The sequence below is a fragment of the Solea solea genome, chromosome 6, assembly GCF_958295425.1.
Source record: "Solea solea chromosome 6, fSolSol10.1, whole genome shotgun sequence".
Classification (NCBI taxonomy): Eukaryota; Metazoa; Chordata; class Actinopteri; order Pleuronectiformes; family Soleidae; genus Solea; species Solea solea.
The window spans coordinates 6,093,675-6,109,570 of NC_081139.1; positions in this window are offsets into that span (position 1 = coordinate 6,093,675).

Sequence of the window (15,896 nt, forward strand, 5' to 3'; positions counted from 1 at the left end):
TAAAGACTTTGTCATGTAAACTAGAATGGTCCTCAGTTATTCAGCATCCCAGTGTTATTTGCAGTTGACTCCAATAACTCCTCTTGGAATTTAGTAACTAGTTCAGTAAAGTGTAAATTGGAGAGTGTGGAGGAGAGAGTTATTTTCTTTCATGAGAGTCAATAAAGTCAGCCACTGCAAGTGCAGCACTGAGTAAAAATGTTGATTAAAGTGGACTCAAACAAATAATCTGTTTATTATTTCCCTACTGGTGGCAGCTCACAGAGCAGTGGACATGTTAACAAGGCTGTCTGGGAAAGCAGACAGGAGGATGTGAATAGGAAGAGGAGGAGGAGCTGAGGATGAGGTGGACAGGCGCACAAAGTTAATCAACCTCTTTCAGTCTTTAAACAATATAAAAGAGAGAGAGAGAGGGAGATACACGAAGCTGCTTTCCTTTTCTACTTTGAATTCTACAAACCAGGTTATTGCTCCAGATGTACAAACTGAAGAAGCAGCACAAAATATGAGTAAAAATGGAGCTGTGATATGAAGTGAGGACTGAAATTGGAACTAATGCTACTGTGGGACTACATGTGTGGTCACTGGGATGCTGGTTGATACATTTATGTTATATTTTAGAGACTAATCAACCATTTCTGAACATTAAAGGACACCAGAATTTTAATTATTTTAAGAAGAAAAAGAAGAAAAGGTAAAAAATAATAGTTGGTAGAGTTGGTGGAGTCCAACACAGAGGTAATAGGAGTTGAACTACTAAATGCTGAATGGTAGATTCATTGACACATACCACACATTGTGATGGTTTACTTAGGTCATTGACATACAAACAACTATTTAAGCTATCTCTTTCTCAGCCTTGAGCCTTTTAACATATCAAAGATTTCTCTTTCAAGAAAACTGTAGTAAAGTTGGCCCCTGGCTACAGCATCCTGTGTGTAATTGCACATCTAACTGGTTAAATGTAGAGTTAAAAGAGAAGACATTCTTCCTTGACATGTTGGGACATGGTACAGAGATGGAGAGGAAGGACACTGAGCATAAAATGCAAAGTGCTGACTTGTTTCTCCAGCATTCTGGCTTGATTTTACCTTATTTTTGGTACTAATGTAGTACAAAAAAAGAACAAAAAAAACAATACAACCCACTACAAAGGTGGCACTTCTCAACCAGTTCAGTCATCTACCATTGTCAGAAAGTGTTTCACCTCATTAACAGTGGGGGAAAAAAGGCTCAAATTGTTTTGTACCTTGAAGTAATTGGCCAGGTTTCCAAAAATAACCAACCCACACAGCTAACAAAGTAAAAAGCATTGTACAGGCTGGCAGATACCACCTATTTCCTCTTGGCAGATTGTTTGTTTGTTGACAGTAATTATCATAATTATGAGTTATTAGTGTTTAGCCAAATGGTTTCAGGTCACAAATGCAAAAGTGATATAAAGTATCACAATACATCACTATATGCATACTGTATATTTTATATATATATTTGTGGAGATATATATATATATATATATCTCCACAAATGCAAGGAAATACTAAAAAGTAACAATAAACTGCCAGTGCTTGCATGTTAGCTTATTACGTGTCTGTCCAATATCAAGAGCATAAAGAAAGTAGCAGAAAGTAGAAATACAGCATTCGTAGAATGCATCTTTTGAAGGATTGATTTAAACAACAATTCCCTAACCAACAATCAACACTTAATATTACAAACGTCATGAGAAAATGACCTGCTCAGAGTAAGGAAAAGTTGTTAGAGATGCTACTGAATGTCCATGTATAGAGCAAAAGGATGACAAATCAGACCTTTCAATAAGTAACACAACTAATAATTGTTGCAGGAGCTGTGAAATGTGTGGAGTTGGCTACTAGTGCTGCTGTTTTACAGATGGTGAAGCTATCAACCCCAGCAAGACTTTTCATAATAAGGCAAAACTGTCACCTGATATCTGCAGATCAACTGAGCCTCAAGTATTTAAAGCACGCATAATTAAGACAAACACACGGACACGAGTTCTGTAAGTACTTAACTTGCTTCCCGTTATTGTGAAACTATTTAGAAAGTAGTTTAATACCTGAATTAAAAAAAAAAAAAAAAAAAAAAAAAAAAAAAAGGCAAGCAAATGAAGAGCATAAATCTCTGCACAGCTCTAGGTGAAGATTTTTCTCATGGTTGGTTTTCCATTTCCCCTCATGGCTGTGCTTTGCTCTGGCATATGTGAGCCTGTCAGGGCTCATTAGCCAGGGCGTGTTCCTTCACTGCACACTGCACTTTTCATAGACAAATTGGAGCTTTATTAATGGGCCAGTTACTCCCACTCTGAACAAGCCCAATCTTCATGTATGTATATATATATATATATATATATATATATATATATATATATATACATTCTACTTTGTATTAGATTAGAGACAATGCTGTAACACTGCTGTATAATTCATATATTTTCATATAAGTTCACTTTTGGAATTTGTACTCAAATTGAAATGCCCATGTCTTTGCGTTAATTCGTTGTGAGGCTGTGCCTTTTGTTTATTATATTGACAAAGTGGCAGAAATGTGTCAAGCGTTCAGTGAAAAGAGCGTGATTTACTCTCAGACTGTCTGGCCCCAAATTGGAAACAGATCAGTTGTGTTGCCAGCCACTCAGCTGGTAGCACAGATTAAATAACAGGTGGTTTCATTTTCTCTTTTACTTTCACTAGTGCACTAACCCCCCCCCCCCCAGAAATGTAGAATTAATTATACTGTATGATCATAAAAGCATTGCTAAAATAACACTCTAATGGTGAGCTGAGATTTGTGCACAGTATTGTATTATATTTAATGTCATTTCTTTCTGTTAGTTCCTTTGTTGTCCTTTAAAATAATTAGGAACTCTGCATCATCTGATACATGACCCTCTCTAAATAACCTGCAGCTATTGCTGGAGGAGGAGTTGATAAGATTGAAAAGAGAGAGTTTGAAGGAAAGGGGAGGGTTGGAGAAAAGAAAAGTGGAATGTATAGAGGGAGGAGTAAAAACAATCTAGGAGAGAAGGAGAAGGCAAAAGTGAGAAAGAGGAGGTGAGCAAGAAATTCCTTCACTGATGAGGGGTTTCCTTCCTGACAAAAGGCTTCAAACATGGGATGTAGTTAGTGAAGGATGGCGTTACAGCTACTTGTGAATGAATGTGTCTTCTTTTTTATTTTTTTTTATCTTTTTGAGATACTGGACATCAAAATAAAGCAAACTGTTCCATTTTATCTGCATCACTTTCTCACCTTCCCTCCTTCTTGCCAGACAGCTCTCGTCGTGAGAGAAGAGTTAACGTACGCCAAAAGGAAATAGCTCTAGCAGTCGTGCATCCAGATGAACGGAAAAGAAACCTGACTGTCCAAAAACTTAGAGAATGTTTCTGCATTCTTCTTCACTGATGTGTGTGTGAATGTAATACAGTACGTGTTGGCATGATTTGTTTTATCTTCTTTGTCAGACCACCCTGCTGTCAGTTTTGACTCGATATGACTTAAAGGTGAAAGCATTATTTGCTACTATCTGCTAAGTACTGTGCAGTTGTTCTAAATATTAAGGTTGATTAGTCTATATCACACACTATATATTTAAAAATGTATGTTTTCATGAGGAGAACTTCCCTAGAGACTAAAAGACAGATTTTGATGTTTGTCTTTACCTGCCAGGGGATCAGGTCTCCCAAACCTCCAAAAAAACATAAAATGATTATTAATATATATATATATATTATTATTAGGATAATGTATTGGCTACTACATGCCCAACTGTGACCGTATTGGAATTATAAATAAACAAGAAAGTAAAAGTCTGAAAAAACGAGATTCTCTGTAAAGACAGTGGCAGCGCTAACAAGAAATCTCCGTCAGCACCTGTAGGGGGCACACTCTTCCCGACAGCTGCTATGGTTTGCAGTGTGGCACAGTGTGGGTATATGTAGTTGAGGCCCACTGTCTGCTGTGTATGAGGCCATTGTATCAGTGAAATAAAGATAACATCTCTCAGTAGAGATCACCTCCACATACACAGAATGTCCAGTGTTCACGTCCAACTGACTATGAATGAGACATGAGCCGCTGGTTGAACACCCGCAGAAAAGTCTCTCTCCTCTTCATCTGTTTTTTTATCTCCTCCCTCTTGTGACGGGTGTTTTATTTGCCCTAATCTCACCAAACCACTGAGGTCATATCAGGAAGCATCCCAGAAAAGATTGATGCATTGCTTTGTAACTATACTCATATTTGTTCTTGTGATGTGACATTCACTGTACCTTTACTCTGCTGAGTGTCAGCAGGGCAGTGAGTGAGCTCCATGTGAAATTTACTTGTCATCACACACAAGTATAACCGCTGATGAGGCTGCTGCAGGAGGGAAGTGATGAGCGACGGGTGATTGCCTGTCAGACTGAGTGATCTATGCATCTCTGCACTCTCAGGCCTCTGTGTTAACACACACGGTAACGTGGGTTAAATAAGTAGTTTTAGCTCAATAAATTAGAAGCATAAAAATGCAATGAGTAAAGTCTATTTACAAGCTTAAGATGCTACAGTGCTCCAGTAAAAGTAACAAAGGAAGACAAATATCAACAACGATAAATACTCTGAGACAAATATAGTATCATATGGTGCAAGGGATGAAAAAGATTATAAAAGCAAATCAAATTTTTAACATGTACTGTTCAGGCTGAGAAAGACATTATCAGAGATCATCTTTGCAAGCAGAATTTATTTATAACCTGTGGAACAACACTTTTTATTTTCCTTCATGTCTTTCAGAAGGAATATTAACCAAACGTTGTCCCTTTTCCAGGATTTCAAAAATATCACCGTACTTCTCCCTCTTTGTTCTTCCCCCATCACCATCTCCCTCTGGATTACCTCAAATTACCACATTCCTCTCTCCCTAACCTGCTCTTTACAGCGTAACAGAGAAGGATACTTGAAGATGTGAGGCACATAATTGGCAGAGACATCGACAGGTACAACACTCACCATTCTGGAGGAGGAGGAAGTCACACCTGTCGTGGGTTAATGTAACAGTTATGTAAATGATTTTTTGAAAAAAGTCACAAAAAAGATTAGTAGATCAGTGTCAGTGTAAAGAAAAATGTCCAAGAATTACATAAAAAGAAGATTTTAGGGTCTTTTAACAAACCCACATCTTTGCAAACACTTTTTAGATGGAGAAATATCTGAGTTTAGTACTAAAACATGTCGAGAGAACTCAGTTTGGGGTTCACCCAACATGTAAAAGATTTTACTAATGTGGTTACATTGTGATTGTTGTTTGTACACCTCTCTGTTCCCAGTCAGACTTTACCCTTATCTATCTCAACAGTGGGCCATCGAAAATGTTATGATTTGCAATCATTACAGAAAGAAAGTGTATTGAAGAATAGATCATTCTTTACTAATTCCTCTGTTTGGTGGATCAAACAGAGCAACAATGCACACTGAAGGAAAGAGATGGATTAAAGTGATCATCTAACGTCGAGGAATTCCTTTTAGAGGCATGTTATTTTACAGTGTGATTGCACTGTGTGGTGCAGTTTCATAATAGAGAGAAAGGGTTTAAATAATTATCTCATCATCTTAATAACCCCAGGATACACACCCTGACAACATTTCTGGGATATATTGACTTAATTAGTTTGTCTTTGTTGAGCACTTTGATCTCATTCATAATACACACACACTATGTAATGAAAACATCAACGGCTATGGCCTTCAAGTTTCTCCAGCACCGTAGGCAGTGCCCCTGTACAAAGACGGAGGAAACAGGATGTCCCAACTCAGAATCAGAGCAATAACGTTATGTTTCCCCCTTTTGATCATCCTTTAATCAGCATCTTTATATCTTTTCAAATGGAAAGCTTGTTCTCAGTCAAACGTGCTTCCTGCAAACTCGTTCATAGGATGAAGGGGATCTGTAGAAACAGTGACATTAGCAGAGGAGGAAAGTTATTGTAACGTGACAAGAAGTGAGAAGGGAGGAGTCAGAAACAAAAACTGGTCTTTGACATGCGAGTCAAACAGACTGGTCCTCTGAAAGACGTCATCGGGGAAACACAAAGTAAGACAGAAAACGTGAAAATCAAAATAAAAAGTTGCAAAGTTTAGAATCCTAAAACGGTGACCTTCCTGTTATCCCTAGTCCAATCAGAGCAGAGTCTGTTTGAGTCTGTCATCTCCCCTCATCTCTCCAGCTCTGAAATCGCCTGCCTCTAAGTCTGCTCCTGGGTCCAGATTACACACGTACTCTCAAAATAAAGGATTTGAGATCAAAGAAACACCAACTTTAAAGGTGGATAAAGTAAATCAGACCCTTCAGCCTCATGAGGACGACCATGTGATCCCTCTAACTATAGAAGAAAAAGATTGTGCCTTTCATTTGGTCCTGGTTGGACACTGTGTGGTGCAGATGTTTGGATCCTTTTGCCCTGTGGTGATCTGAATGTGGCCTGCAGCGAGCTGAGCTTAGTCCACAGTGGCGGGGATCTCTCCCGGTCTGATGTCTTTGTACATGTGCTCCTTGCTCGGCTGTCAGAGTCAAAGGGGAACAGTTTTTGATTACTGGGAGGGGAACATGAATGGAAGCTTTGTTGGTCGGTCTACTTGTTGATTTTGTCAGGTCCTTGAGTGGCCCAGCAAAAAAAAAACAACCACGGCATACCACCAGAATCTCATTTTACAACTGTTTTCTTTATTTAGTAATCCACTTTTTTTTTAAATGCAAATAGAAATCTCATTCTCTAAACTCACCTACCTTTTTTTAAATGTATTATTATTCGCTCTTTTTTTATCACAGGATGTAGGAAATTCAGGGTAAAGCTGATGGAGCTTTGATCCAGATGAGACCATCTGTGAGCACGAGTAAGACCTGAGCACCAGAGCTCAACAAAGGATGCTCAGTCCCCTCAGGCCTCTCCTCGCCCCTTTTTGATGAAGAAAAGGTAAGCGTCTCTGTTTCCACCCTCCATGTCAACTTCAGCACATTCTTTGCAAAAGAAAACCGACATGAATTCACACAACTCTACAATATAGTAACCTCTATTTCCATGGTGAAGAGTCTCATTGATTTTAAATAAAGTACAGGGGTCATTTGTTTCATCTGAAGGAGAATGTAACAAACTGCAATGTGTGGTTTCTAATATTTGGACAACAGAGACAGTATACCTACAGCATGGAACAAACAAAATAAGGATTAAAACTGAAGCAATTCATTGTTTGGTTTGTTTGCAATAATAAAAGAACACGGTCACCGTTAGATGAACTTAGAGAAGATGGCAAAGCCATTCCTGTCATACCTACGGACAAAAACCTAGAAACCATAAAACAAATCATTCAACGCCATCCGTGACTTTGTCGCCACACCAGTGGCCAGAGAGGTCACTGAGGCTGACCCCTGTTTGTGGGTGGGTTGGTTGTATCCAGGGAAATCGCTTGGAGAAACACTGCAGATGTGGAGAGAGAGAGAGAGAGGTTAGAGGGAGACAAACAGAGCTGAGGGTCAGTTTGTTTGGGATTCTTGAGAGGAGATAGCAATTCACAAAGCCTTTCTAATGGGAACCAGCTGACTGCTAATAAAGCTATAACCAGGCCGGGGCTATTTGCTTTTGTTGTGGACCTTGCGGACGGCCTTCTGTTTATTGTGCTTTATTCTCCCAAGCCCCTTAAAAGAAGGCGAGAGAAACTTATACTGGGCCGAGTCCACTGGGCCGAGTCCACTGGATTTTATCGGGCTACTCTATGAGTTTTTTCAGAGAGAGAAATCTGTTGACACCATAAAGAGAAAGCAGAAAAAATACTGCTTACTCTTTATTTTCCTTAGATCTCCTTGTTTGATCAGGTGGATTTGAGGCCTCTAAAAGCTTGATGACATGGCACAAAAGGAAGCAAAGAATTCAAAGCATTGTTTCCGTGTCATTGCCATCCATCCATTCAACAAGCCATCTCTAACCTTAATGCAACTTTGCTGCTGTTCATAAATGTAGAGTTTCATTCATTTAATATTATTATTATTATTGTTATATACACTGTATATACTATATATGTTGGTACAATCCTGACAATCCTGCATGGAACAACACTGGATCACAAAAAGTCTGTAGACTTCATCCTCAGAGGAACTTGAATGTTGAGAAAACTGCAATAAAAACAAACACTGTGAAATACTGACACGACTCCTATACATGATACATGAATGACTTTTTGATTCAAAATGATGTGAAATGTCTGGTTTCCCAGGTAAGAATGTCTCTTCGCTGCTCATCAAAGACCGACGCTGCCATTAGGATCTGTTTGTTGTCTGTTGTCTAAGCTTCTGCTGCACTGTAAAGCATGTCAGCCTTCTTCTCAGAAGATGCTTGATTCATTTTTGGACATGATCCAAGATGATGTCGGTGTTGAACTGAAATGGGTAATGGTTTTCTCTGAAGAAAATCACACAACACCCACCCACTCAAACAGACACGCTTACTTTAATTGCTCAATCTCTCTGGGTAGAAAAGTGCAACATTATAATATGAATGAAAGAGAAAATGCTTTCAGATCATACATTGTAGACAACACTAAACTAAATGTGCATGAGCTGATAAAACCTGTTTTTACAAAAGAATGTTAAAACATATAAAGTATAAAGGTTTTGAGACTGTCAGCAGTAATTACTCTCCCTCAAATGAGAAATGCCTCAATAAAATTAGCTTATCGTCTCACAGAAAGCTGTTTTATCAAAAAGTGGAAATCATTAGATTTAACAAATTCATTAGACTTTATGTATACTAAATAAATCAAATACCAGTTTGCCACCTTAAATTTCTCATGCACTGCACTGTATGCAAAATGTAGTAGTCATAACATACTCCTACAAACTTTCTAATAAACAATTGATGCAATGTATGATTGTTTGTGTTTTAGCTTTTCACGTCAGGTCCTGCCAATATTTTTTTATCTATTCTTTATTTTTAATGCAGGTGCAATACTATGTAATATTTTTTATTACAGGTAGTCATCTTCTCTATCCTGTGTTATTGAATCATATGTTGAATTATAGGTCATTTAGGCTGTTTCTTGTCTCTGTTGTGCTGTGTATAGTTCTGCAGCAGCTGCCCACAAAAACTAGGCTAGGCATGCACATATTTGAAGGCAAACTATAGGAGCATGCCTTTGATTAAAACATGAAGGAAGGTCACAAAATGGCTAGATCACTGCAAAGTACTTTCATACAAAAAACTGCATACGTGATGTCAAAAGAAAAGGACAACTTGCTGTGCTGGACATTGACTGATTGAGATTGCACATTGAATGAAAGTTTTTAGGCAGTCAGGCAACCTAATAATTTAAAGATGGGTCCAAGACATTAGCCACCGAAGTGACAATAGTTTCCATATTTTTCTTACTCAGTGCTTCAAAGAACACCCAATCTGGTGTGATTTTGCAGGTTGATGGTTTGAATATGGGGTCCCATCAAAACAAGAGTTGGAATTTATCTTAGTTACATTAGTTACATTTGTTTGTGACTGTTGTATGTGGTGACAGCAGTGTCAACCACTATCAACTGCATAGCTTCCTCATTTCCTTTGAGAGACCTCTAAAGTAGCTCAGTGTTGAAAAATAAAAACATATATATGCTGCAGTACCTGAGCTCTGAGCTTTAACCATCCTTCCTCCGACACACCTGGAAAGTTTGTGCAGTAACTGCCTCCTCTTTCCTTTCACTGTAATGCATTCAAGGAAAATAGTAGGCTATTCAGATAGCTCTGTAAATCGGTAATTCATCTAATCCTCGTGCGCCAGACTCTTGGATAAATCCGGACTGTTTGTGCTGCCCAGTATTGACACAAGCATGTTCTCTGCCGCTTAAAAGGGTTTCACTGTCTGTATGAGGTGACTTCTCTCAAGCTTGGTTCCACCTCCAAGGGATACCACAAGCAGAACGTATATAGAGAGTGCTCTGTGGAGGGTGGCCAGAAAATGTGCATAATGCTCTTTTCATAATGATGGATGTATATGAAACATAAGCAAATCCCATTTGGCTAAGCATGAGTACAAAGAGAGACACGAGACAAGTTAAGAAGTCACTTAAATCACAAACTGGGTTTACTTAATATTGATGCACAGTGAAAAAATGGGGGTAATATCCAGAATCCCATCTGTGGTTAAAGTTTCTTCTCAGCTCTGCATTCAGCATTTGTCAGGTAATGCGTGTTCATGACTTTTGAGGGCATAGCTTTGACAAGCAGGAAAGGGGACTTGCATCTTAATGGGACAGGGAGAGATAATGTTAACATAAACATCGTCATCTTAAAATAGCCTTAAAATACAATGCAGTATGAATCTAACTTATTGCTAAGAACATTTTTTCTAAAAAGTAAAAGATTATATATAGGCTTTGTGTGTCATAGATGAAACACCAACTGTGGAGTGGTGAATTTTGCCACCATAGCAACAGTAAAGGTAACTGAGGATTGTTTTAGCAAACTGTTTTATTCTTAATCTTGTAATTTTCTGCAGCAGTTTTCCATAAATGTTTGATACATTTGCAGGGTGTAATGCTCTTGCTAATGGAAAAAAAAATCTCCAAAAATATTATGCAAGAGAAAACAATATTGCTCCCACATCCATGGATGGTTTATTTCCCTGGCTGGAAGTAAGGCTCTTGTCAAACATTTGCTTTACTAAATCCATCTGTTTGGTAATACAAACAGAGCATCAAGTACATTCAAGCCATTTGAGTGCAGTGTCAGAAAATAGTCGAGTTTACCTGTGGAAATGTCATAAAGTGAGGGACTTTTTAAAATGCTGGCTTGCTCAAAAGCTGCCAGAGATGGAATTTGCAAGCAGATCAAGGTTCTTGAGTTGGGGGTAGAATCATCACCACTGACTTCATCAGCTTCTCTACTCTCCTGAACCTAAACACTAACAGGATATGTATGTCAACCCTCCACCCATAAAAAAATAACTAGAATGAAACAAAATATGATTCTGCAGAACCGTCACGTCTGAAGGAAATGATCACCCAGACTGGTTCAGTTTGGCATAGTCAACATTACACCTGAAATGCAGAAGCAGAAACAGCCAGATAGTGAGTCAGGGAAAATGGCAGAGAAGCCAGGATTCACAGTCCCTTCATTCTCTGGTACTAAGTCAACCGAGAAAGAAAAAAAATGAAATGGATTTGTAAGGTTGTGGAGAGCAGACATGCCAAACCTGGAAATAATTATGTTCTCAAATGTCTTGTTTTGTCCACAAACCAAAAGTATTCACTTTTAATGATTTCTTTGTTATATGGAGTAAAGAAAGCAGAAAATATTCACATTTAAGATGCTGAAAAACCTTTTAATTTATGGATTATCAAATTGAATAATTGTTGCAGCCCTATATGTATTTCTATGTAGTATATCTGTGATGACAGCTGCTTATCTATCTGATATCATATACCTGTTCTTTTGTGAGTGTCTGCAAAAGGCCATATCGGGCTCATCACAGGGGAACAGAGAAGCCATTCATCCCACTTCTGAAGTTAGTTGGTGGACCACTGCCAGTCACAAGACAAAGCAGGCTGATCTACCAACCCAGGAGACAGTCAACGCTAGAGCTGAGAAAGGTATTGTACTTGCACAGTGAAGTGCAACACGGACATTTTACCCTGAAATTGGTACAGTACTGTTAATCGTAAACAACCTCTGTTGGTTAAAGTGAAAAGAAGGAAGTAAAAAAGCAGTAGATCTCCTTTGTGTCTGTAATAGGTTTAATTCTCCCCCCCCAAATAAGCCAATTAAAAACCCCAAATAAAGCTTTAACCACAGTTTTGGACATGTTTGAGTTGTTTGGCAAGAGAGAGTTTCATTCATTTTGTTTAATGGTGCAAATCAGCTTATAGGATTGGTGCTCTTTTGCTGACAGGGTTGATGAGCATTTCTTCCACAAGGGGGCCTTTCAATCGGAGAGGTTTACACTTACTGTACTGTATATTGAATATTGGCCCCTTTTACCTGGTTGATCTCACACACACCTTTCAAGACCAGGCCCACAGCTTCTCCTCAGCTCTCTCTCTTTCTCTCCCCCTCTCCCTCACACAAACACAAAATATAGTCATTCCACATTTTAAACCAAAATGCACCACTTTGTTTAACTATTTCCAGCCCTCCAACACTCCCCTCTCTGTTTATTCATATTTATGGACACATAGGAATAACTCTATACACAAGTCAAATATGTCACAGTGAGTTTGCTTTTCTTTTTAACTCTTAACGGTACCTCATCCAGAACACTGTTCTTTTGTCCGACCATGCAGGTGGCCCTCTCCTTTGGCCCAGTGACCTGTTTCCTGCCTAAGCTCCCGCAATCATGGACTAAAGTATTCTCCCCTCGGCTGGATTATGCTCACAGGGATCTATTATCGTGGCTTTTTCTGGTGGCAGCAACCTTTAATAGCAATATGAAGAAATTATGTATGGAGAAAAAAAGAGTGTGGAAACATTGCCAAAGGAATGAAAGTGGAGCAGAAAGAGAGGGGGAGACATTGTATGTTATTAAAACTATGTTGGAGAGCTATTGGATCTATCTATCTATCTATCTATCTATCTATCTATCTATCTACCTATCTATCTATCTGTCTATCTGTCTGTCTGTCTGTCTATTATCATAAATAGAATGCCCCCTAGGCTCCCTCTATTGGAACATCTCTGGGCAAACACTACTGGCTCTTTTCCTATTTGCTTCTTTGGGTAAGTCATCACATGCAAAATGGCTGAATAAACCTGTCATTATTGCCTCTGTATCATCTGCACTAAGCATTTTTATACATATTGCAGATTGTATATACTCATCTATTGATCAATAGCTGTCCGGTGAGGCATCTCCTCTGTACAGCCACATAGCATACTTGGTGTTACAGAACATGTCATATATTTTTGACCAAATTGTTGTTGACAGACCAACATAACTTAAAGATCCAAAACATGGTTTAAGTCATTAACTCTTTTGAATTACTTAAAGTTTTTCTGAGAAAAGGCATAAATCTCTACATAATAGATGGTTTAAAGTATAGCACCATGGTTGTGGTTATCTCTTTCACATATGTAGACAAGAAAAATGTTCATGGCAATATTTTAAAAAAAATGATAAACACCACAGCCTGAAATTAAATCCACTCATACTTGTTCCAGCGTGTGATTTGCCCTCCCCAAATGACTATGCATTTGATCATTAAACGAAACCATCAGTCCATGCATGTGTTACTTGCAAAAGAAGATCTGTGCAGTTTTTAGTGTCATCCAGCAGTCTGTGTCTGGTGAACATATGTTGAAGTTTCAGCAGGGTGAATCTCTAATCTCAAGCGTTGTCAAATGTCATCTGGACTATAAATTCAAACATAGACAACACAAGGAGAAGAATGTATGTAGCCAAATAACAGTAAACCAAAGTGGGTGTCACTATCAGGCCCACATAGACTGTTATTTACTGCAATGAGGGATTGGTCAGTGATTATCACATCGGCCATTGTGACCTCTAAAACATGGAATTCATTGCTTCTGTTTCTCGTAAGTCTTCTTTCAACCAACCCGATTTTTACTTTTTTACAGACAGTTATTTAAACTTATTTAGACTCCATATAGTGGATGAGCTGCATATTGAAAGTGATTCCTGATCTGTGGCATTAGAAACACTGCAGCAGGTCAGTCAGTTGCAGAGTCCCAGTCTCCTTTTACACCCCTGGATCCTGCTCAGTGTGGGGTAGTCTGCAAACAAGTCTGCCATCACCTCTCCCTCTCTTATGTGCTTCCCTTCCACTGCCATTACTAACCTGTCCTTATTTCACCTTTTTCATAATCCTTACCTTATCCTTTAGGCTCCCAGTATGTTCCTTAATCACTGGGGTTTTCTAGCTTAATCGCCTATACTCACTGCTGAAGTCGTCCAGCTCCTCCTACTTCAGTTTTGAGCCATATCTCACACATCTTGTTTGTGTTGCTCTGTCTCTCTGCTTCACACACTAATCACTTAATCACATTTGCCTCTAGCCCTCGATTTCTTTTATAACCATCTAGTTTAAACCCATGGTGTTGGCTCTTCCATCTGCCCTTTATGTTTCACAGTTGAAGCCATTCCCTCAGTGTTGTCCATGTCTTTCTACTTCCCATTTCTAACTTAAAGGTCCAGTGTGTAAGACAAAGACAATGTGTAAATACACCCGAGGACGGATTGTTATCCGATATGTCTAAGCACTTTGGGAGGTGTTCGGAAACATACTGTGATCACATTTAACAGAAGTGTAAATGCAACAAGTCTTCAATGCATTTTCAGATTCTTCCTGAAGCCAAGAGAAAATATATTGAATAGCCACTGTTCTATAGCTGGCTGCAAAAAGAAAAGTTTGATTTAAAAAAAGAAAAATAAAGAAGCTTCCTATCACTTGATTTAGAACATCAGTAAACTTAAAAGTATCCCTAGAAGTTAATAGTCTCAATCACTAGTCATTTTTGTATATGATGTTAGCGGAGAATGGACACTTACCAGCTGTCAATCACACATGAGTGACTGACAGCTGATATTGTCCAATAGGAACCTGGTTGAAGGCCTCTTAACTTCCAGTTGTAAAACATCAACAAGCCGCCAACAGAACTGCAATTCTGCTTCTAAGCAGATAGCACAGATTCTTATGGGTGATGTCTGCCTATGAATCCTCCTAAACGTTGTACACCGGACCTTTAAGTTTGTACTCCCACTCCCAACCTGATATATCCCATATTCCCAAATTTGCTTTTCTTCACTTCCACCTCGACCCCCTCGTGTCCTTCACCCCTCCCTTTCTTATCCGTTCAGGATCACATACCACACTTTCCACCACTTTCTGTCCCCCTCTATCCTGTTTCTCTTTACTTTAGGCCTCAGGCTTCATGTCTAGCCATGTTTAACGTTAACTGTTTTTAAAGCAATGCTTTATAAAACAAGCTGGAATAAAGACATTGTTTTGAACGAGAGGTGCAGCATCTTCAAACTCATGTCTAGATACTTTCATACACCACTAAGAAATACTTGTTCGACTGAGGCACTGCAGACTTCTTCTTATATTATACCCTAAAAAAACATAATTGGACACTCTAAATTGCCCCCAGCCACAGGAGGGGATCCAATTTACTCTAGGGCTGGTCCCAAGCCTTGGTTGAGTGAAAAATCAAATATGAGAATCACTATGTTTTCATTCTTGTCTTGATACAATGCAGATATTTTTTTTACATGACAACACCAGGTTGTCTCTCATTTTCAAATAATACATCTATATATCCATTAAATTTGAAAAATTGTGAAGTCAAAATGTTCTCCTTCATTGTCATCTCTAACTCTCACCTCTTCTTCTTCCTCTCTCCCTCCCCTCCTCCGTCTCTCCTCCAAACCCCCTCTTCCCTTCTTTTCTCCAAAGTCCTGCCATCTTTCAGCATTCCTCAGGTTAGCCACACAGAGCTCCATTGTGTCAACGGGTTAGGGAGGGAGCACATGCACAGTCCAACCTCTCAACATGTGCTGCTGCTGGACGCACCTTAGGAGACCACAAACTACTGTATACACACACACACACACATACACATACACACACCTTGCCTCTTTCTGCCTCCATTTCCTGCCTTGTTCCATCACTTTTCTCCATCTCTCCTGCTTTTCATTCCACTCTTGCCCCATTTTTTTTTTTTTACACTCACACTTCCACCTTTTCTTGGAGGCCGGCCATCATCAACAGCCTTCACCCTCTCTCTCCTTGACCAAAGTTTATAAACAAACAGCCGTGCTCAAAAAAGGCTATTGATTGGATTTTGAGGTTTTACAGCAAGTGAGCATACAGACCCCCACGAAATTTGAGGGGCTGTGTTCTCCTTT